Source organism: Schistocerca gregaria, chromosome 9 (assembly GCF_023897955.1).
Source record: "Schistocerca gregaria isolate iqSchGreg1 chromosome 9, iqSchGreg1.2, whole genome shotgun sequence".
Classification (NCBI taxonomy): Eukaryota; Metazoa; Arthropoda; class Insecta; order Orthoptera; family Acrididae; genus Schistocerca; species Schistocerca gregaria.
This window is the reverse complement of record NC_064928.1, coordinates 119,439,244-119,455,682: the sequence shown is the minus strand read 5'-3', so window position 1 is coordinate 119,455,682 and position 16,439 is coordinate 119,439,244. Positions and strand designations below refer to the sequence as shown.

At 40.5% G+C, this 16,439-nt stretch overlaps 1 protein-coding gene across 2 annotated transcripts in view; it reads left to right on the top strand.

Annotated features, from left to right (window-relative positions):
- Positions 1-16,439, top strand: part of LOC126292189 (double-strand break repair protein MRE11) — a 120,294-nt gene that overhangs the window by 52,297 nt on the left and 51,558 nt on the right. The window lies entirely within an intron of this gene.

Below are 16,439 nucleotides of genomic sequence, written 5' to 3'. Positions count from 1 at the left end.
ATGGCCTCCATCAGCCCCATCTGATGCGGATCCGACATTGCACAGCAATACTTCGGAAGAGGGCAGACAAGTGTGCTGTTAGCAATATCTTTAGTAGACCTGTAACACATTCTAAGTGTTCTACCAATAAGTCACAGTCTTTGGTTTGGTTTCTCCACAATATTATCTATGTGATTGTTCCAATTAAATTAAGTTATTTGTAACTGTAATCCCTAAATATTTTGTAGAATTTACAGTATTTACTTTTTTGTGATTTATTGTATAACCAAATTTTAGCAGATTTCTTTTAGTACTAATGTGGATGGCTTCACACTTGTTGTTATTTAGAGCTGATTGCCACCTTTGCACCATGTAGAAATCTTGTCTAAATCATTCTGCAATTGGTCTTGATAATGTGATAGTAAATACAAGCAATATCAAGAGGATGCTGAGATTATCTCATATGTCATTAGGACAGCCGAGAGCTTATAACACTTGCTTGGACAGGGTGTATACGACCCAGGACAATGGGGAGAGCGAGAAAAACTTGGGGAATTTTTTCATCCAGGAGAAAACCAGGATAAACCTGTGAATTTTTTAGAATCCCTGGAATTTTTGTTTTGTTTTGTTTTAGTTTTCAGTTAAATTTTTGTAATTTTGACTGGTACGAAACAATACTCTAACAAAGGATATTATGTATCCCACTAGTGCAGAATAATACTGCAGGAATAAAACATGAACGAGAAATAAAAACAAAAATAAAACTGAAGTTGCAAAGGAAATGCGCCGTATACAACAACAAAACACAGTGCTCATACAAGCGTCTGCCAACAGCAAAATGTTCAAAGGCCTTAGGAAGACTGTGCAATGCTTCATAACAACAAATTGCCTCTGATGAGTGTGATGTCACAACTGTTTACTTTAGATTCATTTGAGCAGTTGCAGGCGGGTTCGTGCGCGTGCACGGTTGAGTCGTGCATGTGTAGTACCTTCTCCCCCTTCTGGCTATAGAAGTTTGGCTTTTAGCGGTATATGTAGCAGCAACTGCAGCAGCAAGCAGCATGATGGTACCTGGAAAAGTTTGACTGGTGTGTGCAAGCTGCCACATTCACTCGGGGCAAACCAGGGTATTCATCCCAAGCGGCAATTTCAGGGAAGGGAAGGGGGGCTGCCAAATTCATATTCTTGAGGGGAAAAAAACCTTGTTTCATGAAGCACCTAGTATCCAGCACGCGTTGGTGTGTCAATTATTCGTATGATTTTGAAACGCGTCCCTGTTTGTTTTTTTAACATTTTTGAACATATTATAAGTTTAGTTCTGAATGAACCACAAGATCATTTTTTAAAGTGTGCATAGTGTACGTCATGTCTTCATTTATTGCTTTCATGTCAAATGAAAACAAAATGTATTTCAGTGGCCGGGAACTATCAAGTGAATTAAAATACATTGGCATGAGTACAGAAGGCCAAAATATGTTATTAGCTTCAGATTTTATTTTATGTGCTCCTTTCTGACAGTCAGGCATTAATCGACTTGCAGAACAATGAAATTATTTTTGTCAGTTGGCTAAAGAAATTTGGCTTTCATTAATCTTTTCTGCTGAGGCAGTCAATTTATTTGAAACGAAGTGTTTAATTCCACACTATTGGCTAGCTTCAACTGTATGGTGCATTTCAAAAGTGCATGTTTTCATCTTCTAGCACGTATGGTATTATGCCATAATAAAGAACCAAATGTGCGATAATACAGTACAGGTACTCAAGAAAATTTACATCCAGATCTGGACATACGAATGTGCACTTTAAACCGAATTATGCATTTTAGTATAGTTCACGAAATTCCAATACTCTTGGAGTATCCTCTGATGTCTTATTTCTTTTATGACATAATGTAATATCTTTTACATGTTTTACATCTATGAACGTATGGGCTTCCTGCATCATCGTAGCTGCGCAAGTGCAGTGAGGCCTGTTTCTGGTGCTCTCTGACAACTACTGAAACGAACCTATTTCTAAGAGTCACAGGACAATATTTCGAATGGTTGTTTGAAAAGCTTTACTTTCCAAGCAAATTTCCTTTTATGCAAGATGACCTATGTGCGAGAATGTATGATGAATTTCTTAAATTACAGAGTGGTTGTCCTTTTAAAAATAAAATCTTTGAGAACATAAATTTAGAAAAATTTCGAGATCAGATCAGCCTTTTACGTCTTTATTAAAAGTTTTACTGACACATTTGTCTGATGTATCTTAAAGTGTAACATGCGTAAAAAATATCAACATTATATGTGAAAGCTTAGCTTCTCTTGCAGCTTATTAATCTTCAATACCAATATTATGTGTGAAAGCTTTGCTTTTATTGTAGTAACGCTGTGTATATTAATTTAAACCATTAACTCTTCCAATTTGTGTGTACACGCAACTTAACAGTGATATTGCCGTTGGCTGACTGCATCATGTGTCTTATGCTAGAATATCCGCTGTCATCGGCAGGCGATATCACATGACGAGCTATGACTGGCTACAAATGTAAATTGCAAGTATGATTTCAATGCTTCTGAAAGTAACATGCAGCGTTTGGTGGAATTTAAATTTACACTTTCGTAATCTGAAAATATGCAACGTACATGTTGCTGCATATCAAAGATCTTGCAAAAGCGTCACCCCCCCCTCCCCCTTTAAAAGTCCAGGGAACACCACATATTACTTCCAATTTACTTTGTGACTTTCCATCAGTTACTACGATCTGTGACCTTTCTAACAGGAACCCACAAATCCAGTCGCACAACTGAGCATGCAATTTGATTATTAGTTGCTTGTGAGGAACAGTGTCAGAAGTCTACTGGCAAATCTAAAAATATGGAATCAGTTTCACATACCCCATCATCAATGCTCATTACTTTGTGTGAATAAAGAGCTAGTTGTGTTTCAAGGGAACAACTACTTCTGAATCCATATTATCTGTTTGTCAATATAGTGTTTCCTTTGAGATAATTCATGATGTTCAGACACTGTATATGTTACAAAATCCTACTGCAGAATGATGTTAGTGATATGACTCTGTAATTCATCTGATTACTCCAATGTCAGTTCTTGGGTATTGGTGTCACCTGTGCATCTTTCCAGGCTTTAGGTACACAACATTCCATGAGTGAGCGATTGTATGTTGTTGTTGTTGTTTTTGTTGTTGTTGTTGTCTTCAGTCCTGAGACTGGTTTGATGCAGCTCTCCATGCTACTCTATCCTGTGCAAGCTGCTTCATCTCCCAGTACCTACTACAACCTACATCCTTCTGCATCTGCTTAGTGTACTCATCTCTCGGTCTCCCTCTACGATTTTTACCCTCCACACTGCCCTCCAATGCTAAATTTGTGATCCCTTGATGCCTCAAAACATGTCCTACCAACCGATCCCTTCTTCTAGTCAAGTTGTGCCACAAACTTCTCTTCTCCCCAATCCTATTCAATACCTCCTCATTAGTTACGTGATCTATCCACCTTATCTTCAGTATTCTTCTGTAGCACCACATTTCGAAAGCTTCTATTCTCTTCTTGTCCAAACTAGTTATCGTCCATGTTTCACTTCCATACATGGCCACACTCCATACAAATACTTCCAGAAACGACTTCCTGATGCATAAATGTATACTTGATGTTAACAAATTTCTCTTCTTCAGAAACGCTTTCCTTGCCATTGCCAGTCTACATTTTATATCCTCTCTACTTCGACCATCCTCAGTTATTTTACTTCCTAAATAGCAAAATTCCTTTACTACTTTAAGTGTCTTATTTCCTAATCTAATTCCCTCAGCATCACCTGATTTAATTTGACTACATTCCATTATCCTCGTTTTGCTTTTGTTGATGTTCATCTTATATCCTCCTTTCAAGACACTGTCCATTCCGTTCAACTGCTCTTCCAAGTCCTTTGCCGTCTCTGACAGAATTACAATGTCATCGGCGAACCTCAAAGTTTTTACTTCGTCTCCATGAATTTTAATACCTACTCCAAATTTTTCTTTTGTTTCCTTCACTGCTTGCTCAATATACAGATTGAATAACATCGGGGAGAGGCTACAACCCTGTCTCACTCCTTTCCCAACCACTGCTTCCCTTTCATGCCCCTCGACTCTTATGACTGCCATCTTGTTTCTGTACAAATTGTAAATAGCCTTTCGCTCCCTGTATTTTACCCCTGCCACCTTTAGAATTTGAAAGAGAGTATTCCAGTTAACATTATCAAAAGCTTTCTCTAAGTACAAATGCTAGAAACATGGGTTTGCCTTTCCTTAATCTTTCTTCTAAGATAAGTCGTAAGGTCAGTATTGCCTCACGTGTTCCATTATTTCTACGGAATCCAAACTGATCTTCCCCGAGGTCCGCTTCTACCAGTTTTTCCATTCGTCTGTAAAGAATTCGTGTTAGTATTTTGCAGCTATGGTTTATTAAACTGATTGTTCGGTAATTTTCGCATCTGTCACACCTGCTTTCTTTGGGATTGGAATTATTATATTCTTCTTGAAGTCTGAGGGTATATCGCCTGTTTCATACATCTTGCTCACCAGATGGTAGAGTTTTGTCAGGACTGGCTCTCCCAAGGCCGTCAGTAGCTCCAATGGAATGTTGTCTACTCCGGGGGCCTTGTTTCGACTCAGGTCTTTCAGTGCTCTGTCAAACTCTTCACGCAGTATCGTATCTCCCATTTCGTCTTCATCTACATCCTCTTCCATTTCCATAATATTGCCCTCAAGTACATCACCCTTGTATAAACCTTCTATATACTCCTTTCACCTTTCTGCCTTCCCTTCTTTGCTTAGAACTGGGTTGCCATCTGAGCTCTTGATATTCATACACGTGGTTCTCTTCTCTCCAAAGGTCTCTTTAATTTTCCTGTAGGCAGTATCTATCTTACCCCTAGTGAGATAAGCTTCTACATCCTTACATTTGTCCTCTAGCCATCCCTGTTTAGCCATTTTGCACTTCCTGTCGATCTCATTTTTGAGACGTTTGTATTCCTTTTTGCCTGCTTCATTTACTGCATTTTTATATTTTCTCCTTTCATCAATTAAATTCAATATTTCTTCTGTTACCCAAGGATTTCTAGCAGCCCTCGTCTTTTTACCTACTTTATCCTATGCTGCTTTCACTACTTCATCCCTCAGAGCTACCCATTCTTCTTCTACTGTATTTCTTTCCCCTATTCCTGTCAATTGTTCCCTTATGCTCTCCGTGAAACTCTGTACAACCTCTGGTTCTTTTAGTTTATCCAGGTCCCATCTCCTTAATTTCCCACATTTTTTCAGTTTCTTCAGTTTTAATCTACAGGTCATAACCATTAGATTGTGGTCAGAGTCCACATCTGCCCCTGGAAATGTCTTACAACTTAAAACCTGATTCCTAAATCTCTGTCTTACCATTATATAATCTATCTCATACCTTTTAGTATCTCCAGGGTTCTTCCACGTATACAACCTTCTTTCATGATTCTTAAACCAAGTGTTACCTATGATTAAGTTGTGCTCTGTGCAAAATTCTGCTAGGCGGCTTCCTCTTTCATTTCTTAGCCCCAATCCATATTCACCTACTATGTTTCCTTCTCTCCCTTTTCCTACACTCGAATTCCAGTCACCCATTACTATTAAATTTTCATCTCCCTTCACTATCTGAATAATTTCTTTTATTTCATCGTACATTTCTTCAATTTCTTCGTCATCTGCAGAGCTAGTTGGCATATAAACTTGTACTACTGTAGTAGGTGTGGGCTTCGTATTTATCTTGGCCACAATAATGCGTTCACTATGCTGTTTGTAGTAGCTTACCCAAATTCCTATTTTCCTATTCATTATTAAACATACTCCTGCATTACCCCTATTTGATTTTGTGTTTATAACCCTGTAGTCACCTGACCAGAAGTCTTGTTCCTCCTGCCACCGAACTTCACTAATTCCCACTATATCTAACTTTAACCTATCCATTTCCCTTTTTAAATTTTCTAACCTACCTGCCCGATTAAGGAATCTGACATTCCACGCTCCGATCTGTAGAACGCCAGTTTTCTTTCTCCTGATAACCGACATCCTCCTGAGTAGTCCCCGCCCGGAGATCCAAATGGGGGACTATTTTACCTCCGGAATATTTTACCCAAGAGGATGCCATCGTCATTTAATCATACAGTAAAGCTGCATGTCCTCGGGAAAAATTACGGCTGTAGTTTCCCCTCGCTTTCAGCCGTTCGCAGTACCAGCACAGCAAGGCCGTTTTGGTTAATGTTGCAAGGCCAGATCAGTCAATCATCCAGACTGTTGCCCCTGCAACTACTGAAAAGGCTGCTGCCCCTCTTCAGGAACCACACGTTTGTCTGGCCTCTCAACAGATACCCCTCAGTTGTGGTTGCACCTACGGTATGGCCATCTGTATCGCTGAGGCACGCAAGCCTCCCCACCAACGGCAAGGTCCATGGTTCATGGGGGGCAGCGATTGTATATGATTGCTAATTATGGAGCTATTGTATCAGCATACTCTAAAAGGAAACTGACTGGTATACAATCTGCACTAGAGGTCTTCCCTTTATTAAGTGATTTAAGCTGCTTCACTACACCGAGATTATCTGCTTCTAAATTTCTCACATTGCCAATTGTTCTTGATTCAGATTTGGGAATATTTACTTCTTCTCTTTTTTGGTGGTGGAGTTCCGTAAAACTGTGTTTAGTAACTCTGCTTTAGTGGCACTATCATCAGTGACAAGTCCATTGTTATTGCACATTAAAGGTATTGATTGCGTCTTGCTGTTGTTGCACTTTAAATATTTTGGATGAGGTGTGTTCAGATTCTAAGATCTCCAGTTTCCTATTTCAAAAGTAGTCACACAAAATATTTGAAACTTTTGTATTTCTCAGCATTATCTCTCTGAAGTCGTAGAAGCTTTGCATGATGTCAACACTACAATTCGGCGCAGCTCACTGCGAACTGAGGCATTACATCTAGCTTCTGAAAATTTGGTTTTATCATTTATTACCACATTCAGAACAATAGTTTCCACCACTTTGTAAGCTGCATTCATTATAATGACTTTGGTTGTATGTTCATTTATTGGCGTAAGAAGAAAGCAGTTTCTTATTAATTTGGTCTTACCTAAATGACAATGTCTATTCTATGCTTATTTTTTGGAGATACTTATTGTACTTCTTTAAGTGCTTCATAGATTTTTAACTCTATTTTGTTTTCATCTAATAATTCATGTTAGAAAGTAATACACCAAAAGCATTGTCATATTTGTTGATTATTGGGAATATCAACATTGGGTAGAAAACAAACCCTCTCAGAGCAATATGATTTACTGTTCTCATGAAGACAGATACACATGCTGTAGCTCATAAGAACGGTGCATAAAAACTCAACAAAAGCTAGAACATAAGTGAGAATTGCAGGTACATAAACATTTTTGTTTATTTTATTACCACATTGAATTACTCTGTTACAATGGATCCATAGACTGGCAACAGTAAACAGCAGGATATACTTATAATCATTTGGTGCTGCATAAGCTGTAGTATTACTCAGCTCAGTGTCTGTGGAACCTACACACACAGATTCTTCCATCAGCATGTTGTGTCACTGTTGACATGGAACAGAAAAGACATTTGGATGCATAAAAAATCACTTTAACATTTATTAAATTACTACTGCAGCTTTTCCTCACCTGTAATTACTTAAGCACGGAGTACGGCAGTGTGAAAGTCCCAATATCTTGTCACACTATGAAACTCACCTATGAGAGTCTGTTTTGATTGCTGGAAAATTAGAGAATCTGCAACCATGGAATGTGTCTTTTGCGTTAGGCTCAGTCAAATATAAGTCAGGACTTTGTTCATTTGACTCACATCTGCTCTTGTCACACCACAGAATGCAGTGGTAGGAGTATGTTTTGACCACTGGGAAATCACTACTATACGAGGGTGATTAAGATGAAAACGTTAAAAGTCCCATAAACTTTCGAAAATTGATGTGATGGAGTGGGTTGGTGGCAGTAGTGTTCCTTGAGGTTCAGAAAGTGACCAACAGGTGGCAATGATGCTACAACACAGGAGAAGGCAGAAGCATCCAATATATATATATATATATTAAAAACAAAGATTCCAAGACTTACCAAGCGGGAAAATGCCGGCAGACAGGCACAAGAACAAAACACACAAACACACACACAGAATTGCTAGCTTTCGCTAGGTGATCGGCGTGAAAGGAAGTGCCTACGTAGATCAACACCTTCAACCCATTACATGCAGTCTCCCATCCTTCATCAAAGACATCAACCACTTTCTCGAACGCCTGGAATCTGTACCCAGTCTGTTACCCCCGGAAACCATCCTTGTAACCATTGATGACACTTCCCTATACACGAATATCCCGCACGTCCAGGGTCTCGCTGCAATGGAGCACTTCCTTTCACGCCGATCACCTGCCACCCTACCCAAAACCTCTTTCCTCGTCACCTTAGCCAGCTTCATCCTGACCCACAACTTCTTCACTTTTGAAGACCAGACATACCAACAATTAAAGGGAACAGCCATGGGTACCAGGATGGCCCCCTCGCATGCCAATCTATTTATGGGTCGCTTAGAGGAAGCCTTCTTGGTTACCCAAGCCTGCCAGCCCAAAGTTTGGTACAGATTTATTGATGACATCTTCATGATCTGGACTCACAGTGAAGAACAACTCCAGAATTTCCTCTCCAACCTCAACTCCTTTGGTTCCATCAGATTCACCTGGTCCTACTCCAAATCCCATGCCACTTTCCTAGACGTTGACCTCCATCTGTCCAATGGCCAGCTTCACACATCCATCCACATCAAACCCACCAACAAGCAACAGTACCTCCATTATGACAGCTGCCACCCATTCCATATCAAACAGTCCCTTCCCTACAGCCTAGGCCTTCGTGGCAAACGAATCTGCTCCAGTCCTGAATCCCTCAACCATTACACCAACAACCTGAAAACAGCTTTCGCATCCCGCAACTACCCTCCCGACCTGATACAGAAGCAGATAACCAGAGCCACTTCCTCATCCCCTAAAACCCAGAACCTCTCACAGAAGAACCCCAAAAGCGCCACACTTGTGACAGAATACTTCCCGGGACTGGATCAGACCTTGAATGTGGCTCTCCAGCAGGGATACGAGTTCCTAAAATCCTGCCCCGAAATGAGATCCGTCCTTCATGAAATCCTCCCCACTCCACCAAGAGTGTCTTTCCGCCGTCCACCTAACCTTCGTAACCTCTTGGTTCATCCCTATGAAATCCCCAAACCACCTTCCCTACCCTCTGGCTCCTACCCTTGCAACCGCCCCCGGTAAAACCTGTCCTATGCACCCTCCCACCACCACCTACTCCAGTCCTGTAACCCGGAAGGTGTACACGATCAAAGGGAGAGCCACGTGTGAAAGCACCCACGTGATTTACCAACTGACCTGCCTGCACTGTGACGCTTTCTATGTGGGAATGACCAGCAACAAACTGTCCATTCGCATGAATGGACACAGGCAGACAGTGTTTGTTGGTAATGAGGATCACCCTGTGGCTAAACATGCCTTGGTGCACGGAGAGCACATCTTGGCACAGTGTTACACCGTCCGAGTTATCTGGATACTTCCCACCAACACCAACCTATCCGAACTCCGGAGATGGGAACTCGCCCTTCGTATATCCTCTCTTCTCGATATCCGCCAGGCCTCAACCTCCGTTAATTTCAAGTTGCCGCCGCTCATACTTCACCTGTCTTTCAACAACTTCTTTGCCTCTGTACTTCCGCCTCGACTGACATCTCCGCCCTTACTCTTTGCCTAAATATGTCTGCTTGTGTCTGTGTATGTGCGGATGGATATGTGTGCGTGTGTGTGTGTGTGTGTGCGCGCGAGTGTACACCTGTCCTTTTTTTCCCCCTAAGGGAAGTCTTTCCGCTCCCGGGATTGGAATGACTCCTTACCCTCTCCCTTAAAACCCACATCCTTTCGTCTTTCCCTCTCCTTCCTGAAGAAGCAACCATCGGTTGCGAAAGCTAGTAATTCTGTGTGTGTGTTTGTGTGTTTTGTTCTTGTGCCTGTCTGCCAGCGTTTTCCCGCTTGGTAAGTCTTGGAATCTTTGTTTTTAATATATTTTTCCCATGTGGAAGTTTCTTTCTATTTTATTTACTTCATCATATATATACAGACACAAGCAGACTTGTTGGGCACTGTCGACCGGTGATGGCAGAACGCCACATGGTGGGGCGTTGGATGCACACTATTGCACCGACCAGTGCAGAATTATGTCAGTGGCTAATCAATATATTCCTCGGCTACTTGTGAAGGTCTGTTCGATGCTCGAGTCGTGACAATAGTCCGTATATACGCATGTAATCTGCACTGTCGAATAATCTATGCACTCTAATTTTAAGGTATGGAAAAAAAGAAAAGAAACATCGGCTTTAATGTGTGTTTTGCTTAGAAAACAATTATTCTAAGGTAATGATTCTATCATCATCATCACTAGTGGAAGAATCGTTTCATCGTCTCCAACTTCACCTAGTGAGTCATCTTCGGTTCTGTCCAGTGTATTTGTGATACTACATCTTTTTGAAGGATTGTTGCACCAATGTAGCAGAATGCAGCCCTATGTACTTTTCACCTACTCGCAAATCTGGGACAAATCCAGTCGTGTGTGTGTGTGTGTGCGCGCGCGCGCTTCCTGCATCATCGTAGCTGCGCAAGTGCAGTGAGGCCTGTTTCTGGTGCTCTCTGACAACTACTGAAACGAACCTATTTCTAAGAGTCACAGGACAATATTTCGAATGGTTGTTTGAAAAGCATTACTTTCCAAGCAAATTTCCTTTTATGCAAGATGACCTATGTGCGAGAATGTATGATGAATTTCTTAAATTACAGAGTGGTTGTCTCTTTTAAAATCTGGAACAAATCCAGTCGTGTGTGTGTGTGTGTGTGTGTGTGTGTGTGTGTGTGTGTGTGTGTGTGTGTGTGTGTGCGTGTGTGTGCGCGCGCGCGCTGTTTTCTCCAGCAGTCCATTGCATGTATTGCTGTTTAAGTTTAAGTGTAGCTTTGAATAGCCTTTTTAGACACACATGTAGTGGTTGCAGTGCAGATGTTAGGCTTCCAGGGATAATGACAAAGATAGGCTTTTCCTTTTTGTAACTTGTCTCCCATTTCCTCTGTTGTACATCCACAGAAGCTACTGAAGACAACAATGTCTTACATAAATTTGGTGACACACCATAGCAGCTTTGTCAAACGTCCGTCACCCAGTCAACTACAAGGCTACTGTGCATACACCCTTCTGGATTTGCTCTCACCATTATGCCTTTCACTGAGGCTTCTGGAACAGTTTACCTTTAAATATCACATAAGATGTTAGCTTTCGTCCATCCCAAGTTACACACCAACATAACTGTACACCTTTGCTTCTCATTGCTACCAGTTTGCACCAAGACACAGGACTCCCCTTACCTGTTCTCGGTGTTGGTCTGAGCAGCCTCTCAAAATGGTCGGGTGTTTGATCCGCATCACCAGTTTGCGATAACATTGAGGAATGTTCAGGATGCAAATTTATAGTGTAGTGATGAAAATTTACTACTTTTCTTTGTAATCACCTGGAAGCAATTGAGCTATAGTAATTTTCCTCTGGAAGCCTAATCCACTTTGATTGAAAAATCTTGATAGCCGCCAGTCCCTGCTAGCTTTGATGCCTGGTTCTTCAGCTAAGGCCAGTGTTTCAAGTTGGCACATTTCGCTAGTCACCACACATCCGTAAGGTCACTTCTCATCTACATAATTACAGGTACTTTTTCTGAAGTTCGTACGCTTTGCTTAATGGCCACAAAATGCGTGGCGGTTTCTTGAGGCTGCATTTTGTTTATTCGTCAATCGCGAATATGGCCCTTGCTCACGTCATACTTCTTCCCACTTCCACAATTCCAAGTTTTTCTTTAGCTGTACATGAGTGATAATGAGAACTTGTAGCCACACTTAACAAGTTAACGTGTGGTCAATACTTCACTTTTAACGTGCTACTGACGTGCCATAGACTGAGGTTGCAACAACGCTATGGTATATCGAGATCTGGACACCCCATTTCTTTGTCCCTAGATTTGGGAAAAACTATCTGTAAATTATTTGTGTGTATGAGATATGTTTGTTTTTCTTTTGTAATTCTTCTCTCTTTCCGTTACTCTATCTTCATTTCTCTATCTGTCCACCTGTCAGGCAGATGCGGTCGCTTGTCCTGTTTCAGAGGAAGCCTCTCAGCCTGCAAGATCTGGGTTTCACAGAAGGTGGTATTATTGGTAGTTGAGAGCTACAATGTTAAGTGCATTATAAGAGTCCCTTAGGGACGTGGCTGCCAAGAAGGGAAAGCAAGCCAATGTGCACTCAAAGTGCGTACTGTATGGAGTCATTGCAGATGTGGAACGGGTCCTTCCGGATGCCATGCAGAACGAGGGTGCAGTCAGCTGCAGGTTGTGGCTCATGTCGGCACCAATGATGTGTGTTGCTTTGGATTGGAAGAGATTCTCTCTGATTTGAAGCGACTATCAGAAGAGGTCAAGGCTGCCAGTTGTGCTTGTGAGATGGAAGCAGAGCTGACCATTTGCAGCATAGTCGACAGGATCGATTGCAGACCTCTGGTACAGAGCCAATAGGAAGCTCTGAATTAGAGGCTCAGACGGTTCTGCGACCGTGTAGGCTGCAAATTCCTCAACTTGTGCCATAGGGTGATTGGGTTTTGGGTTCTGCTAAATAGCTCAGGAGTCCATTACATGCAGGAGAGGGCTACATGGATAGCAAGGGGCTGTATGGGGTGGACTGGGTGGCTTTTTAGGTTAGAGGGTCTCAGGAAAACACAAAAAGGACTTTAGTCTCGAAGACTGCAGGTTGAAAACAGTAAGAACATAGATCCAGGGACCATCGGTATCACAGTAGTAAGTTGTCGTAGCTGATGTTGGGAAAGTGCCAGAGCTCCAAGAGCTAATAGAAAGGACTGATGCATAAATCATTATAGGCACTGAAACTTGGCAGAAACCAGAGATAAGTTCAGTTGAAATTTTCACAAAGGACGTAATGGTGTTCAGAAAGGATGGGCTAAACACAGTTGGCAGTGGCATATTTGTTGCTGTTGTTTATCTTGTAGTGAGATTGAAGCAGGTAGTTCCTGTGGGTTAGTATGATAGATGCAGGACATTCTTGGCAACTGGGATAAAATAAAAATAGTAACTGGATCCTTTTACTGACCTCCCAATTCAGATGATGCAATTGCTGAAAGGTTCAAAGAAAATTTGAGCCTAATTTCAAACACATACCCGACTCATACAGTTATAGTTGGTAGTGACATAATTTACACTCAATATGTCTGCAAAAATACATGTTTAACTCTGAAGGTACACATAAAACATTGTCCGAAATTGTGCTAAACACATTCTCTGAAAATTATTTCAAGCAGTTAACAAATAATCCTGATGTAATAATGAGCATTTAAACCGATACCGGGATTAGCGAACACAGAGTTGTTGTAGTGAGACTGAATATAGTAGCTTCCAAATCTTACAAAAATAAACAAAAAATATACCCATTCAAAAAAGCAGATAAAAACTCACTCGACACACCTTCCTATTGCAGAAATAACAAAAAAAAAGCATGGCAAATTTAAATGAATGCAAATTCTCCAAGATTGGCGATGTTTTACAGAAGCTCAAAATTTAGTGTGGACTTCAATGCGAGATGCTTATAATAGTTTCCACAACGAAACTTTGTCTCGAAACATGGTGGAAAATGCAAAGAGATTCTACTTGTATGTGAAGTATGCTAGCAGCAAGACACAGTCAATGCCTTCTCTGCACTATTCCAATGGAAATACTGCCGATGACAGTGCTGCCATGGCAGATTCACTAAACACAGCCTTCTGAAATTCCTTCACCAAAGAAGACAAAGCAAATATTCCAGAACTCGAATCGAGACTTGCTGTCAACATGAGTAACATAGAAGTAGATATCCTCGGAGTTTAACAGTTTAAATCATTTAACAAAACCAAGTCTACTGGTCAAAATTGTATACCAATTAGGTTCCTTCAAGATTTTGCTGATGCAATAGCTCCATACTTACTTAAGTCATGTATAACAGGTGTACCAGTATGAAATGAGCTTTTTTTGTGAAAATGAAACACTAATTTTGAATTGAAAAGTAAAAACATTTTATTCAAAGTACTAACCACTGCTTTTTGTACATTTTGACCACCTTTCTGCCAATTTGTGGACACCACTCCAATAGAAATGTTCGTCTTTTGAAGGAAACCTATCAGACACCGAATTTTCTACTTCTTCGTAGGAATCAGTGTTCCTCAGCCAATGCGTGTCCCCATTGATGAAAACAAATGGTCGTCGGAAGGGGCCAAGTCTGGTGAATACAGCGGGTGAGCTAGCAACTCGCAGCCAAGTGTTTTGATTGTATCGTGAACCAGTTTTGCTTTGTGTGCAGGTGCATTGTCGTGTAAGAAAATTACTTTGCCATGTCTTCTGGCCGATTCTGGTCTTTTTTCGATCAATGCGTAGTTCAAATTGATCATTTGTTGTCTGTAGCAATTAGTATTCACAGTTTCACCAGGTTTTAGAAGCTCATGATACACCACACCTTTCTGATCCCACCAAACACAGAGCATTGTCTTCTTACCGAATTGATCTAGTTTTGCAGTCAATGTTGATGGTTGTCCCAGATTAACCCATGATTTTTTCCGTTTAGAATTCTTAAAATAAATCCATTTTTTATCGCCAGTAACAATTTGATGCAAAATTGATTTTCGTTCATGTCTTTGAAGCAAAATTTGACAAATGGTTTTTTGGTTTTCCATCTGCCTTTCATTCAACTCATGCGGCACCCATTTTCTACACTTTTGGATCTTTCCCATGGCTTTCAAACTGTCAGAAATTGTTTGTTGTGCAACATTTGTCATTGCTGCCATTTGCTTCTGACTCACAGTATCATATTCATCCAATATTGATTGCAATTCGGTGTCTTCGAACTTTTTTGGTGGTCTTCCATGTTCTTCATTTCTTACATCAAAATCATTATTTCTGAACCATTGAAACCATGTTTTTCATGTTGCTTCTGATAGAGCATGATCACCACATGCCTCGACAAGCATTTGATGGGACTTAGCAGCACTTTTTTTTTTTTTTTTTTTTTTCAAATGGAAACAAAAAATTAATGCTTTCCACAAATGCACTTTCTGGTACAAAATTTGACATTGTTAACACCATGAAAACATATGATGTTGTTTGTTCCATGACTTTATGTATACTAAATATCTTTGACAGGTTCGTACCAATAAACAAACAAACAAGTAAATAAAGGCTCGTTTACAACAAATGTTCCTTATCGACACATTTGTATCTTAACGCTCATTTCATACAGGTACACCTGGCTATTCGCTCAGCAAATATCCATACCCAAAGACTGGAAAGCTGCACGTGTCACACCAACATTCAAGAAAGATAGTAGGAGTAATCCACTAAATTGCAGGCCCAAATCATTACCATGAATATGCAGCAGGATTTTGGAACAATTGTCAATTGTGTCAAGTTGTACCTCTCTACCTACATTATTCCATGATTTATTCAGTTTTCAAATTTATACTGACTTTTCAATCACCCGGTATCTTCTGTTCAAACATTATGAACTGCCTCGACGAAAACGGTCTATCGTCACAAAGTCAACACAGATTTAGAAAACATCATTCTTGTGAAACACAACTAGCTCTTTACTCACATGAAGTGTTGAGTGCTATTGACTAGAGATTTCAAATTGGTTGTGTATTTCTAGAAGGCTTTTGACTTAGTACCTCACAAGTGGCCTGTAGTGAAATTGCTTGCTTTTATGTGACTGGGTTCGTGGTTTTGTGACAGAGAGGTCAAAGTTCATAGTAATTGATGGAAAGTCATGGAAAGTCATTAAGTAAAATGGAAGGGGAATCAGGTATTCCCCAAAGTAGTGTTGTAGGCCCTGTGCTGTTCCTTACCTATAAACACAATTTGGGAGACAATCTGAGCAGCTGCCTTAGGTTGGTTGCAGGTGATGCTGTCATTCATCATCTAATGAAGTCAACAGATGATCGAAACAAATTGCAAAAACAGATTTAGAAAAAATATCTGTAGGGTGCTAAAATTGGCAATTGACCTTAAATAATGAAAAGTGTGAGGTCATCCATATGAGTGGTACAAGGAATCCACTAAACTTCAGCTACGTCATAAATAATTCAAATCTAAGGGCCATAAATTCAATCAAATACCCAGGAATTACGATTACGAGCAACTTGAATTGCAAAGAATACATAAAAAATGTTGTGAGGAAAGTGAACTATTTTATTGGGAGAATGCTTTGAAGATGCTACGCATCTACTGAAGGGACTGCCTGCACTATGCTCGTCTGTCC